This window comes from Brachyhypopomus gauderio, unplaced genomic scaffold, assembly GCF_052324685.1.
Source record: "Brachyhypopomus gauderio isolate BG-103 unplaced genomic scaffold, BGAUD_0.2 sc179, whole genome shotgun sequence".
Taxonomy (NCBI): Eukaryota; Metazoa; Chordata; class Actinopteri; order Gymnotiformes; family Hypopomidae; genus Brachyhypopomus; species Brachyhypopomus gauderio.
Genome location: NW_027507000.1, coordinates 216,571 through 231,883, shown reverse-complemented (window position 1 = coordinate 231,883; position 15,313 = coordinate 216,571). Strand labels below are relative to the sequence as shown.

At 42.6% G+C, this 15,313-nt stretch overlaps 1 long non-coding RNA gene across 3 annotated transcripts; it reads right to left on the bottom strand.

Annotated features, from left to right (window-relative positions):
- Nucleotides 1–8,229: 8,229 nt before the first annotated feature.
- Nucleotides 8,230–14,646, bottom strand: LOC143501925 (uncharacterized). 3 transcript variants are annotated; one of them, XR_013127018.1, is made up of 4 exons: nucleotides 12,340–14,646; nucleotides 10,887–12,182; nucleotides 9,093–9,169; nucleotides 8,230–8,935 (listed from the first exon to the last, which is right to left on the bottom strand). It is a non-coding gene; the product is annotated as an uncharacterized LOC143501925 (long non-coding RNA). The 3 variants fall into 3 exon arrangements; XR_013127017.1 differs by lacking the exons at nucleotides 8,230–8,935; nucleotides 9,093–9,169 and adding an exon at nucleotides 9,225–10,116; XR_013127016.1 differs by lacking the exons at nucleotides 8,230–8,935; nucleotides 9,093–9,169 and having other exon boundaries at nucleotides 10,123–11,059; nucleotides 11,562–12,182; nucleotides 12,340–14,642.
- Between the last annotated feature and the right edge of the window lie 667 nt (nucleotides 14,647–15,313).

Below are 15,313 nucleotides of genomic sequence, written 5' to 3'. Positions count from 1 at the left end.
TTCCTGAACATTGTAATTGGCATTTTTGGTAGGTTACACTACAAGTCATTAGTTGTGCTGAATGAAATATGCAGATGGTAAAGTTGTGCAAGGGCAGAAGAATTCATTCATTGTCATTTAATGAACAATATTAATAAGCCAAATCCATGTTGCATACCCACACATGAAAATACATTCGGTTCTGTAAGGAGCGAACTCTCAAGTGCAACAACGAATTGAAATGCAGGTGAGTAGTTCTTTCATGCTGTAGTTTTTTTACTTAATTTGCTCAGGCAATCTTTATGCATGCAAATAGACAAATTAATAGCCAAGTTTTGTTTGTTTTTTGTTCTGATTTTAGCAGATTAAGCCAGTCTCTAGTTAGTGGGTAAGTAATGGTCCCATGTAGATGGGAAGCAAAACCTGTAACATTTGTGACTGTAATATGTGCTGGAAAAACCACAAAAGGATCTAAATGCAGCGTAGTGCTTCTTTATCCTCCAGACACAATCTACTGTAGCTAGCAGCACAAGACACACACAAAACACACAGTACAAAAAGAAGCGAACACAGGGCAGCATGGTCCATACAGTCCAGAGTCCATTACAAATCCAGGGGTCGGGCTGAGAATGAGGTGTAAGGGAGAAGCAAAGGTCACAACAACGGTAGGCAAAAACGAGCAAGGAACGCTCACTATGCAACGTCAGAGGCAAAACTTCACAATGTAAAGTGGTGAGTGAGTAGTGTAAGAAAGGTGGAGGAGGGTGGGGACACACAGGGACAGGTGGAGGTCATTAGTATTCAGGAGATTGAACATGCATGTTTCGAGAAGTTGAGACCCTGGCGCTGTGACTTCAGAAGAGCGGGAGGCTTGTGTAGCTTCACTCCTTCCTTACAGTCACTTGTGTAGAATAAGTGAAGGGTGTGTGCAGATGTGTGTGGGCGTCTCCCTTGGGCTACAGGGCTGGCATACCATGACAAGCCCTAGTCCAAAATACAATGTACAACTTTTTGGTTACTATATAGGTATTTTTTGGTTACTGCATTTTGCTCTTTGTCCAGACTTCCTACTACACTTGAGGAGGATGAGGAGTCTATTTCCACCCAGGAGACTCCACTGTATATGAAGAAGATATTTTAGACTGGGAGACGTATGTGGAGGAGAACATCAATCAATCAATCAAATTTTATTTATATAGCGCTTTTTACAACAGTTGTTGTCACAAAGCAGCTTTACAAGTGCCGAGTCCTAGCCCCCAGTGAGCAAGCCAAAGGCGACAGTGGCAAGGAAAAACTCCCTAGTTTTTTGCATGAGGAAGAAACCTTGAGAGGATCCAAGACTCAGGGGGGGAACCCATCCTCCTCTGGCCGACACCGGTCACCATGACAACAACAACAACAATTTAGACAGAAAGAAGAGAAAGAAAAGGAAAAATATGTAATAATGTCCATCATGATGTATGCATCCGGTTAGGCAGGAGGTGGCTGGCCCAGGATGGATCGCTGGTCTCCTCATCTCATTATTCCTCAAGCAGGCGGGCAGCCATGTGGAGAAATGAAACAGGGAAAATTAGCTCTGTATGAGGACATATACAGAACAGGTGAAATTATAAACATTTCCGGAGTGTGGCAGCATCTCCGGCATTTAGTTAAATTATTACAGCCTAGCTAAAAAGGCAGAACCAGAAGGTAACATAGGCTTGGGGGCATTCTGAGACAATGGCATCCGTCCACTGCACTGTCAACAAACTTGAGTGACCACGAGCAGTGACAGGACGACAGCACCAGCGCCCCAGTCTACCATAAAACCCTTCGCCTGTGAACCCCTGGATCTGTACCTTTATCTAAGGGGGGATATTAATTATCAAACGCTAAACTTAATAAGTGGGTTTTCAACCTAGACTTAAAGATTGTGACTGTGTCGGAGTCCCGGACGCATTTAGGAAGATTATTCCAAAGCTGGGGGGCCTTACAAGAAAAGGCTCTTCCCCCTGCTGTTACCTTATTAATTTTTGGAACTAATAAAAGACCAGCACCCTGTGATCTTAGTGAGCGTGGGGGTTCGTAATAGGAAATAAGTTCTTGAAGGTACTCAGGAGCAAGCCCGTGAAATGCTTTATAAGTTAATAAAAGAATTTTAAAGTCAATACGGAATTTAACTGGGAGCCAATGCAGGGCTGATAGGACTGGACTGATATGCTGAAATTTTCTAGTTCTGGTCAGAACCCTGGCTGCGGCATTTTGAACTATTTGAAGTTTATTTAGATTCCTATTTGAACATCCTGACAGTAGTGCATTGCAGTAGTCTAATCTAGAGCTAACAAAGGCGTGCACCAATTTTTCCACATCATCCTGTGATAATGCATTTCTTAATTTAGCAATGTTACGGAGATGTAGAAAAGCTATCCTTGTAGTATTATCTATGTATTTATCAAATGATCGGTCAGAGTCGAGTATGACGCCTAGGTTTTTGGCTACTGTGCCAGGTGTAATGAGGTAGCCTGCGAGATTAAGCATTAGATCTGGAATTTTCTGTTTTGAGGCCTTAGGGCCCAGAAGGAGAACTTCTGTTTTGTCCTCATTAAGTTGGAGGAAGTTTAGAGACATCCAGCATTTAATATCTCTTACACAGGCCTCAATTTTTCTTAAACTGAGTTTGTCATCAGGTTTGGCTGATATGTAAAGTTGAGTGTCATCTGCATAGCAGTGAAAATCGACACCATGTTTGTTTATAACTGTGCCCAATGGTAGCATATATAATGTAAATAATAGTGGTCCTAGAATGGAGCCTTGCGGGACCCCATATTTAACTTTTGTACGTTTGGATGGAATATTATTGAGCTCTACAAACTGATAGCGATTTGTTAAGTAAGAATGAAACCATGAAAGGGCTGTGCCAGAGACTCCAACCCAGCGTTCTAACCTTTCTAGCAAGATCCTATGATCAATTGTGTCGAAAGCTGCACTAAGATCAAGAAGCACTAACAGCGATACATAACCTTGATCTGAAGCAAGGAGGAGGTCATTTGTTACTTTAACTAATGCTGTTTCAGTACTGTGATGGGGCCTAAAACCAGATTGGAACTTTTCAAATATGTGATGCCTATGCAGATATAGGCATAATTGCTGGGCAACAGCTTTTTCTATGATCTTAGATATAAATGATGTGTTTGAAATGGGTCTATAATTAGATAGTACAGTAGGATCAAGATTTGGTTTCTTAATCAGAGGTTTAATAACTGCTAATTTACATGATTTGGGCATGTGACCTATTGTAATGGATGAGTTAACTATAGTTAGAAGAGGTTCAGTTACCGCTGGTAATACCTCTTTTAATAACTTTGATGGAACCGAGTCTAGTGTGCAGGTAGCACAATTTAAGGAAGAAATTATTTTCTCTAATTCTGATTGTGGGAGTGGATGAAAAACATCAAGTTTTTCTCCCAGTATGCGAACATGCAGGTGATGCAGCTCCAGATGGAGGATGAGAAGGTGTTGTGGCCCAAGGAGCTTCTCCTACGTTACTTTGTGCTGATGAACAGACTCCAGGACATCCTGGATACCAGGATGCATCTGCAGAACCTACCAGGTAAACCTATTAGGTGGTTTACAGCACTGAAGGTGAAAGCTAGTGTTTGAGTGAGTGAATGACCTTTTTGTCTCTTGTCTTCCAGCTCAGCTGTTGCTTAACCTCCAAGATTCCAGTTACACTCCAGAGTCACTCCAGTCTCCAGTTAAAGCAGAATGAATAAAATATGCTTACATTATGTTGCATTGTGTTATCTTACTGGTCCAGTATGGTGACAAACTCCATTTACACTTAATTCACTGTATGTGGTTTATGGACTGTGTGGTGAGGGTGGCATTCAGACCACCATATGATCTGACTTACACAAATGATAATTCATGAGTATTCCTAGAAGCTGACTGCAGCCAGCATCCAAGTTATTTTAAAGGCTGTTAATTGTACTAAAGATGGTCTGTTTGCCTGTTGAGTGGGCATGTGATTCTGACTTCATGTGCATCTGTCGGAATAAGTTAATTTAACATGGATTACAGAAATTAGAACCTCAAAAAAGAGCTTATGATGGCTCTAGCACTTGTATGAATACAGAAACAGACCACTGGAGAATTATCTAAAGTTTAAAAGAAAAAAAGATTTATTAGCATTGTGCTCCACACACCTTGTACCTTCTGAAGACATTTCCATGGTACCAGATCTAGACTTTTTTTAGCTTGATGGTTAAATTATTACAATAATTCATTTTTATTGTTAGATAATTAAAATAGATTTAAAATATGTAGAATTAAGTGATCATTTAGCCCTGCATGGCATCCATACTCCACCTAGTGGTAAATAACGGGATGGCCCCCAGTGAAACGTTACTGTCCTTGAGCTAAGGAAAATTAACAAAACATTTACAGTAGTTTTATTATTAGTGGTGGGAGTAGCATTAGTATTATGTTGAATGTATACCCATGATATTTTAAATAAATATAGCAGTTTTGGTCATAATTAAAATGTAAAAATAATAGGTATAAACCATTCATGTAATTCATTATCATTGTCGTGGAAATTTCTGAAATATACGAGGACTCAGGCGTGGTTAAAAGAGAAATTTATTAATAGACAAAATAAGCATGAAAGTTCAGTCTAGAACAGAAGCTGAGAGGAGAGAGAACCGTCCCCCTCCTTTATACCGTTTAGTAGGCGGGGTTCTTATCACATGTTTACACTACATTTGGGCACACTGAGAAACAAGGCAGAATGCACAGTAGACAGTTTTTGCCTTACATGTGCATTCTCTCCTGACAGTAGTTTTCATGTTTTAGCATAAGCAGCAGCTTATAGAAACAGCTGATGGGTCCGCGGGTCAAGGCAGATAAGAGTGTTTTCTACCTCTGCACATTCCTTTAACATAGGTCATAATACACACATACACATGAGCACATGATTTCATACTGAATCACACTTCACAATTCTCTTGTAATCAGTATAACACAATTTCCATCACAATCATATACACTATATAATATAGTATATATAGTAGGCTATATACACTCACCGGCCACGTTATTAGGCACACCTTGCTAGTGTCAGGAATGGCAATCACGCCCGTGACCGCCAGAGGGCGCCATCGCTGGAATATTGACCAGAACACCTGACTCTAATTTACTATTCACCACACCCTACTTAAGGACTCTGTTCACAAGTCGCCAGTGCGAAGTATTGCCTCTCTGAGTGTCTTTACCAAGCTGTGATCCTGTGTATTTCTCTGATTGATGTTCTGGTTTCTGATCCTTGCTCTGTGTTTTTGATCCTCCTGCCTGTTTGGCCCTTTTGTTACCTTTGTCTGCTGCTCTTAGTCTTCTCTGGTTTTTGACTCTCCCGTTTTTGTCTTGCCCTTTTGTGCTGCTGCCTGTCTACCCTTTGGGGTCGTCCCCTTTTGGGACTTCAGTTCATTGTTTTTCTATATTAAAATTCAACATCTTTACACCTGCTAATGGATCCTTCTCTACCCTCGGGTTCACCACCATTACAGCTAGTACCAGGTTGGACCCCATTTTGCATTCAGAACTGCCTTAATCCTTTGTGGCATAGATTCAACAAGGTACTGGAAACATTCCTCAGAGAGTCTGGTCCATGTTGACATGATAGCATCATGTGATTGCTACGCAGTTGCTGCAGATTTGTCGGCTGCACATCAATGATGCGAATCTCCCGTTCCACCACATCCCAAAGGTGCTCTATTGGATTGAGATCTGACTATGTAGGCCACTGGAGTACAGGGAACTCATTGTTGTGTTCAATAAATCTGTCTGAGATGAATCATGAATTATAACATGGCGAGTTATCCTGCTGGAAGTAGCCATCAGAAGAAGGGTACACTGTGATCATAAAGTCAAAGTCAAATTTATTTATATAGCACTTTTTACAACACATGTTGTCACAAAGCAGCCTTACAATCGTATGGCTCCAGATCCCTAATGAGCAAGCCAAAGGCAACAGTGGCGAGGAAAAACCCACGATGATGGTGGGGATTAGGAAGTGAGGGAGAGACAGCCTCCCTCACATGCACCTGTTTTAATTAACTTTGTAATTTTATTTGTTGGCTGTAACTGTATTGCTGTTGTTGCATCTTGGCCAGGGCTCCCTTGAAAAAGAGGTTCTTAATGGGATTTTTCCCTGGTAAAATAAAGTTTAAATAAATAAATAAAAAATTAGGAAGAAAACCTTGGGAGGACCAAGACTGAAAAGGGAACCCATCCTCCATTGGGCAGCCTGTTGGCACAAGTCCGTATTTGTGGACAAAAGGTGGTTCTACATTTATGGTTCTAGTTCCCACAGTCCCTTCGGTGTAGATGTTGGGCCTCAGGTAGGAGCATCAGCACGTCCTCTTGTGGCAATGGCACATCCAACCCCGGCATCAGTACATCCACTGGCAAGTCAGACCATCTCCCAGGTGCTTGTAGGTGCTTGCATGCAATCGTCTTGGGTAGAAGCCTGCAAAAAGATAGACAATACAGACTGAGTGTGTGGACATCAATTTAAACCACTATTGATTTAAACATACATAGCTCAAGTGTTGTAACGTGTGAGGAGGACTGGGTATGGATTTTGGTAGGTGAGTGTAGCAGTTGCGTGGCAGTGTTTTCCAAAAGAAACACATGATTTTCAGTTTTGAATGTTTGAATGTCTTATGTGAACAACTGTGTTTAATGTTTTGCAAAAAGTGTGTTTTAGAATTTCTAAATGAGTGTAAGGCAGAGAATGTGCTTAAGGTTTAGCACACCAGGTCAACAGATAGGCTACATGGGTTACATGCACAGGGTAACATAAGAGTGGTGGAAGATGCACACAGGTCGACTATATCCTCTGTAGGAGACGAAACCTGAAAGAGGTTAGTGATTGCAAGGTGTTACCCGGGGAGAGCGTAGCTAAACAGCATAGGATGGTGATATGTAGGATGATGTTGGAGGTGAAGAAGAGGAAGAGAGTGAGAGCGGAACCTAAGATCAGGTGGTGGAAGTTAAAGGATGAGGACTGTGGTGTAAAATTCAGGGATGAGGTGAGGCAGGTACTGGGTAATGGTGATGGTGTTCTGGATACCTGGGATGAAACTTCAAATGCAGTGAGGGATGTGGCTAGGAAGGTACTTGACCTCAGGACAGAGGAAGATAGACAAGGAGTCGTGGTGGTGGAATGAGGAAGTTCAGGAAAGTTTGAGAGGAAAGCGGTTGGCTAAAAAGAATTGGGATTTTCAGCGAGATGAAGAAAGTAGACAGAGGTACAAGGAGATGTGTCGCAAGGCAAAGAGAGCAGTGGCAGAAGCTAAAGAGAAGGCATATAGCAAGCTGTATGAGAAGTTGGACACTAAGGAAGGGGAAAAGGATCTGTACAGATTGGCCAGACAGAGAAACTGTGATGGGCAGGATGTGCAGCAGGTTAGGATGATAAAGGATAAAGATGGAAATGTGTTGTCTGGTGAGGAGAGTGTCTTGGGAAGGTGAAAGGAGTATTTTGAGGAGCTGATGAATCAAGAGAATGAAAGGGAAAGGTTAGAAGAGGTAGAGGTTGTGAATCAGGAAGTGCCTCAGGTGAGCAAGGAGGAAGTAAGGGCTGCAATTCAGAGAATGAAGTGTGGTAAGGCAGTTGGACCTGATGATATTCCAGTGGAGGCATGGAAATGTTTGGGAGAGACAGCAGTGGAGTTCTTGACCTAAGAGGAGGTTTATGGATGCAGTGGTAGAGGATATCAGAGTGACTGGGGTGTCAGTGGAGGACACTCAGGACAGGGCCAGATGGAGGAGTTTGATCCGCTGTGGTGACCCCTGAAAGAGAATAGCCGAAAGAAGAAGTGCATTAAATTAGATCATTCATCTAGTGTGATTATTATAAACTTACGATTGTCCAAGGTTTGTGCCAGCACTGTTCAGTTTCATTTGTAACTGTAAATATTTTTTTCATAAACTTTTTTCATATTTCCAGGTTCTTTACATCAAAAACACATTGTGCTGTTTAAGAAAAGCTCAAATACTGTTAAATAAGGGAACATTTGATTTAAAAAAGATTCTGTATAGAACATGTTAACATTTCAATGACTGATATTTTGTCATATATGTGTAGAAGTAAAATAAATCTGTCTTCTCACGAATTTGTCTCTGTACATCTGCATTCATATAAACACGCTCCACAAAAAAAAAAATCCTCCTTAGCCCACACCACAATCACACCAGTGACGCCCGCTGATTAGTAACTGACATTTGAATCTGCCAGTAATACGCATGTCTTTTTTTAGTTTTGAACATCCGTACTCCATATACAGATACTTACAGTCAATGTAATTCTTCACATTAGGGCATTTAATCTCGACCAAGCCAAACTGGGGGTATTCAGTGGGGTCAAATACGACACCATCAGGGGCTGCACCAAGCCAGGGAGCATCTGGGTGGATGATGAGGCCACATGGTGTGTGATTTACATTGAGTATCCTGCAATACTCAGATGCTGCTCCGGACTCCATCTCTAGACCTCTCTTCATTTCAGCCGTCCGTCTGGTACCTCTGATGATGCGTTCAGCAAGGGACTCTGCAGAGCTATGCCCTCTGACATGGCACACCTCACGAAAACGTGACGCTGTTACTCTAGGCTTGTGCCAGAGTTGACATCTCAATTCTGTGAGCCATATCAAGTGATACCTCCAAAGACTTCAGGTGAAAGAGTTCCTGTTCAGTGCACACAAAAGCACAGGTGGGTGCATCAAGGTGGTGGTCTTTTAGAGGAAGAAGTGGGGTTGATGGCACATCAGGGTGGAGAGTGATGTGTCGTGATGGTAAAACAGGCTGCTGATATGACAGACCAATGCCTTCCTGCACCATACCAAATGCACACTGCACAGCTGGCTTGTGGGATGCCATGCCTACAGTGGTCACCATGCCCCTGTAGAGTCCACTCCTACAAATTCAAGTACAGACAATATCCCAAACTATAAGCATTTAGTTTAATATTAAATTAGAATATTTAAATTAAAGTTAATTGTAACTATACATTTGTGATAGAGCAGCTAAACTGCACAATTGCATGTCTAATTAGAAGTAATTAAGCATCATACCTAACTCCACCTTGAGATGTTCCATTTGGCACAGGTTTTGTGATCACCATGTTGTTGATTGCTCCTGGCTTTACACCCTAATAATATGGACAAAAGTTGCTGTAATTTAATTCAGGCAGTGCATTAAATTAGATAACCTAGCCACTAGGGTGCACACACCAGTGTATTTTAGTGCTGGTCCTAAGCCTGGATAAATAGGGAGGGTTGCGTCAGGAAGGGCATCCGGTGTAAAAACTGCGCCAAATCAAATGATGCGGATCAAAAACAGAAATTCCATACCGGGTCGGTCGAGGCAGGGCATTAGCGGAAATTGGACTACTGTTGGGACGAGGAGGAGAGGGGGGAAGAGGGTTCTGAAGCTGAAGGAGAGGAGGCAGAGCAGGAAAGTGGAGGTTAGAGTTGGTACGTTGAATGTGGGCTCTATGACAGGTCAAGGGAGAGAGCTAGCTGATGCGATGGACAGAAGGAAGATAGATATACTGTGTGTACGGGAGACCAAGTGGAAGGGGAGCAAGGCCAGGAGCATTGGTGGTGGCTTCAAACTCTTCTATCATGGTGTAGACAGGAAGAGAAATGGAGTAGGGGTAATCCTGAAGGATGAATTTAGTAAGAGTGTAGTGGAGGTAAAGCGAGTAAGTGACAGGGTGATCTGTGTAAAGTTGGAGATCGATGGGGTGATGATGAAGGTCATCAGTACTTATGCTCCTCAGGTAGGTTGTGATGTGGAGGAGAAAGAAGAATTCTGGAGAGAGTTAGATGAAGTTGTTTTGCAGGTTCCTAATGAAGAGAGTGGTTATTGGAGCAGATTCAAATGGACATGTTGGTGGAGGGAACAGTGATGATGAGGAGGTGTTGGGTAGATATGGTGTTAATGTAAGGAATATGGAAGGACAAATGGTGGTAGATTTTGCTAAAAGGATGGCTGTAGTTAACACTTACTTTAAGATAAAGGAAGAGCACAGGGTAACATAAGAGTGGTGGAAGATGCACACAGGTCGACTATATCCTCCGTAGGAGACGAAACCTGAAAGAGGTTAGTGATTGCAAGGTGTTACCCGGGGAGAGCGTAGCTAAACAGCATAGGATGGTGATATGTAGGATGATGTTGGAGGTGAAGAAGAGGAAGAGAGTGAGAGCGGAACCTAAGATCAGGTGGTGGAAGTTAAAGGATGAGGACTGTGGTGTAAAATTCAGGGATGAGGTGAGGCAGGTACTGGGTAATGGTGGTGGTGTTCTGGATACCTGGGATGAAACTTCAAATGCAGTGAGGGATGTGGCTAGGAAGGTACTTGACCTCAGGACAGAGGAAGATAGACAAGGAGTCGTGGTGGTGGAATGAGGAAGTTCAGGAAAGTTTGAGAGGAAAGCGGTTGGCTAAAAAGAATTGGGATTTTCAGCGAGATGAAGAAAGTAGACAGAGGTACAAGGAGATGTGTCGCAAGGCAAAGAGAGCAGTGGCAGAAGCTAAAGAGAAGGCATATAGCAAGCTGTATGAGAAGTTGGACACTAAGGAAGGGGAAAAGGATCTGTACAGATTGGCCAGACAGAGAAACTGTGATGGGCAGGATGTGCAGCAGGTTAGGATGATAAAGGATAAAGATGGAAATGTGTTGTCTGGTGAGGAGAGTGTCTTGGGAAGGTGAAAGGAGTATTTTGAGGAGCTGATGAATCAAGAGAATGAAAGGGAAAGAAGGTTAGAAGAGGTAGAGGTTGTGAATCAGGAAGTGCCTCAGGTGAGCAAGGAGGAAGTAAGGGCTGCAATTCAGAGAATGAAGTGTGGTAAGGCAGTTGGACCTGATGATATTCCAGTGGAGGCATGGAAATGTTTGGGAGAGACAGCAGTGGAGTTCTTGACCTAAGAGGAGGTTTATGGATGCAGTGGTAGAGGATATCAGAGTGGCTGGGGTGTCAGTGGAGGACACTCAGGACAGGGCCAGATGGAGGAGTTTGATCCGCTGTGGTGACCCCTGAAAGAGAATAGCCGAAAGAAGAAGTGCATTAAATTAGATCATTCATCTAGTGTGATTATTATAAACTTACGATTGTCCAAGGTTTGTGCCAGCACTGTTCAGTTTCATTTGTAACTGTAAATATTTTTTTCATAAACTTTTTTCATATTTCCAGGTTCTTTACATCAAAAACACATTGTGCTGTTTAAGAAAAGCTCAAATACTGTTAAATAAGGGAACATTTGATTTAAAAAAGATTCTGTATAGAACATGTTAACATTTCAATGACTGATATTTTGTCATATATGTGTAGAAGTAAAATAAATCTGTCTTCTCACGAATTTGTCTCTGTACATCTGCATTCATATAAACACGCTCCACAAAAAAAAAAATCCTCCTTAGCCCACACCACAATCACACCAGTGAAGCCGGCTGATTAGTAACTGACATTTGAATCTGCCAGTAATACGCATGTCTTTTTTTAGTTTTGAACATCCGTACTCCATATACAGATACTTACAGTCAATGTAATTCTTCACATTAGGGCATTTAATCTCGACCAAGCCAAACTGGGGGTATTCAGTGGGGTCAAATACGACACCATCAGGGGCTGCACCAAGCCAGGGAGCATCTGGGTGGATGATGAGGCCACATGGTGTGTGATTTACATTGAGTATCCTGCAATACTCAGATGCTGCTCCGGACTCCATCTCTAGACCTCTCTTCATTTCAGCCGTCCGTCTGGTACCTCTGATGATGCGTTCAGCAAGGGACTCTGCAGAGCTATGCCCTCTGACATGGCACACCTCACGAAAACGTGACGCTGTTACTCTAGGCTTGTGCCAGAGTTGACATCTCAATTCTGTGAGCCATATCAAGTGACACCTCCAAAGACTTCAGGTGAAAGAGTTCCTGTTCAGTGCACACAAAAGCACAGGTGGGTGCATCAAGGTGGTGGTCTTTTAGAGGAAGAAGTGGGGTTGATGGCACATCAGGGTGGAGAGTGATGTGTCGTGATGGTAAAACAGGCTGCTGATATGACAGACCAATGCCTTCCTGCACCATACCAAATGCACACTGCACAGCTGGCTTGTGGGATGCCATGCCTACAGTGGTCACCATGCCCCTGTAGAGTCCACTCCTACAAATTCAAGTACAGACAATATCCCAAACTATAAGCATTTAGTTTAATATTAAATTAGAATATTTAAATTAAAGTTAATTGTAACTATACATTTGTGATAGAGCAGCTAAACTGCACAATTGCATGTCTAATTAGAAGTAATTAAGCATCATACCTAACTCCACCTTGAGATGTTCCATTTGGCACAGGTTTTGTGATCACCATGTTGTTGATTGCTCCTGGCTTTACACCCTAATAATATGGACAAAAGTTGCTGTAATTTAATTCAGGCAGTGCATTAAATTAGATAACCTAGCCACTAGGGTGCACACACCAGTGTATTTTAGTGCCGGTCCTAAGCCTGGATAAATAGGGAGGGTTGCGTCAGGAAGGGCATCCGGTGTAAAAACTGCGCCAAATCAAATGATGCGGATCAAAAACAGAAATTCCATACCGGGTCGGTCGAGGCAGGGCATTAGCGGAAATTGGACTACTGTTGGGACGAGGAGGAGAGGGGGGAAGAGGGTTCTGAAGCTGAAGGAGAGGAGGCAGAGCAGGAAAGTGGAGGTTAGAGTTGGTACGTTGAATGTGGGCTCTATGACAGGTCAAGGGAGAGAGCTAGCTGATGCGATGGACAGAAGGAAGATAGATATACTGTGTGTACGGGAGACCAAGTGGAAGGGGAGCAAGGCCAGGAGCATTGGTGGTGGCTTCAAACTCTTCTATCATGGTGTAGACAGGAAGAGAAATGGAGTAGGGTTAATCCTGAAGGATGAATTTAGTAAGAGTGTAGTGGAGGTAAAGCGAGTAAGTGACAGGGTGATCTGTGTAAAGTTGGAGATCGATGGGGTGATGATGAAGGTCATCAGTACTTATGCTCCTCAGGTAGGTTGTGATGTGGAGGAGAAAGAAGAATTCTGGAGAGAGTTAGATGAAGTTGTTTTGCAGGTTCCTAATGAAGAGAGTGGTTATTGGAGCAGATTCAAATGGACATGTTGGTGGAGGGAACAGTGATGATGAGGAGGTGTTGGGTAGATATGGTGTTAATGTAAGGAATATGGAAGGACAAATGGTGGTAGATTTTGCTAAAAGGATGGCTGTAGTTAACACTTACTTTAAGATAAAGGAAGAGCACAGGGTAACATAAGAATGGTGGAAGATGCACACAGGTCGACTATATCCTCCGTAGGAGACGAAACCTGAAAGAGGTTAGTGATTGCAAGGTGTTACCCGGGGAGAGCGTAGCTAAACAGCATAGGATGGTGATATGTAGGATGATGTTGGAGGTGAAGAAGAGGAAGAGAGTGAGAGCGGAACCTAAGATCAGGTGGTGGAAGTTAAAGGATGAGGACTGTGGTGTAAAATTCAGGGATGAGGTGAGGCAGGTACTGGGTAATGGTAGTGGTGTTCTGGATACCTGGGATGAAACTTCAAATGCAGTGAGGGATGTGGCTAGGAAGGTACTTGACCTCAGGACAGAGGAAGATAGACAAGGAGTCGTGGTGGTGGAATGAGGAAGTTCAGGAAAGTTTGAGAGGAAAGCGGTTGGCTAAAAAGAATTGGGATTTTCAGCGAGATGAAGAAAGTAGACAGAGGTACAAGGAGATGTGTCGCAAGGCAAAGAGAGCAGTGGCAGAAGCTAAAGAGAAGGCATATAGCAAGCTGTATGAGAAGTTGGACACTAAGGAAGGGGAAAAGGATCTGTACAGATTGGCCAGACAGAGAAACTGTGATGGGCAGGATGTGCAGCAGGTTAGGATGATAAAGGATAAAGATGGAAATGTGTTGTCTGGTGAGGAGAGTGTCTTGGGAAGGTGAAAGGAGTATTTTGAGGAGCTGATGAATCAAGAGAATGAAAGGGAAAGAAGGTTAGAAGAGGTAGAGGTTGTGAATCAGGAAGTGCCTCAGGTGAGCAAGGAGGAAGTAAGGGCTGCAATTCAGAGAATGAAGTGTGGTAAGGCAGTTGGACCTGATGATATTCCAGTGGAGGCATGGAAATGTTTGGGAGAGACAGCAGTGGAGTTCTTGACCTAAGAGGAGGTTTATGGATGCAGTGGTAGAGGATATCAGAGTGGCTGGGGTGTCAGTGGAGGACACTCAGGACAGGGCCAGATGGAGGAGTTTGATCCGCTGTGGTGACCCCTGAAAGAGAATAGCCGAAAGAAGAAGTGCATTAAATTAGATCATTCATCTAGTGTGATTATTATAAACTTACGATTGTCCAAGGTTTGTGCCAGCACTGTTCAGTTTCAGTACAGCTGTGTACAGGGGGAACAACTGGCACACTGAGCTGAGAAAAATGTGCAGTTTGAAAAAGCAAAGCCACTATACGTTTGCATAGGGCAGTGTCTGCGACATGTGAACAGCATGCGTGTCTCAGCACAACAGGAGTTGAATCAGAAAGTCCAATCTGTAAGAGGGTAAGCAAAATTAGTAATGACTTTGTTTAATTCAGGGGTTCCGTATACCAGTCCTGGGGATCCTATATCACACATTGTGTTTTACCTTTTCTAAAACCTGATTGACCTATTTAGCAAATTAAGATCAATGTGAGTGGGGCTGAGTAAAAAAAGTGTTTTAAAATGGAGAAAAAAAATGTGCATGGCATAAGAACCCCAAGAATGGAACCTGGACCCGTTTGCTTAGTTTATGACAATAGATTTTGCATACAGAACATGGATAGGCTATCACTGACATTAAAATAATGCTCAAGTTATACATAATCCTGAGACATGTATCTGTCTAACCTGTCAACAAACCCCTTAACTTTTGTTAGTCAAAAACAGTGAACATCTGAACTTAACGACAAACAGAGACTCCAACCCAGTCACTGAGACCCCATGTCATGCATATTTTAGTGCTTTTCCTCATTTATAATACCAGATTCAGTTCATTAACTAAGTAAAAAACTGTCATATTGGAGGAACACAAAAAAACTGCAAAGTATAGTGTTGACAGGACTGACTCTGGGGACTCTGTTTTGCCAATATATTCATTCCTAGAGCAGTGTCTCTTAATCCTACTTGTGGTAATTCACATAGCTCAACACACATAATCCACTTCACTAATGACTTAATAAACCGTTTGTTTGATAAGCAATTGGAGCTAGATCATGTACATTCAATACTTAGTGTGTTGAATCGTGGAAT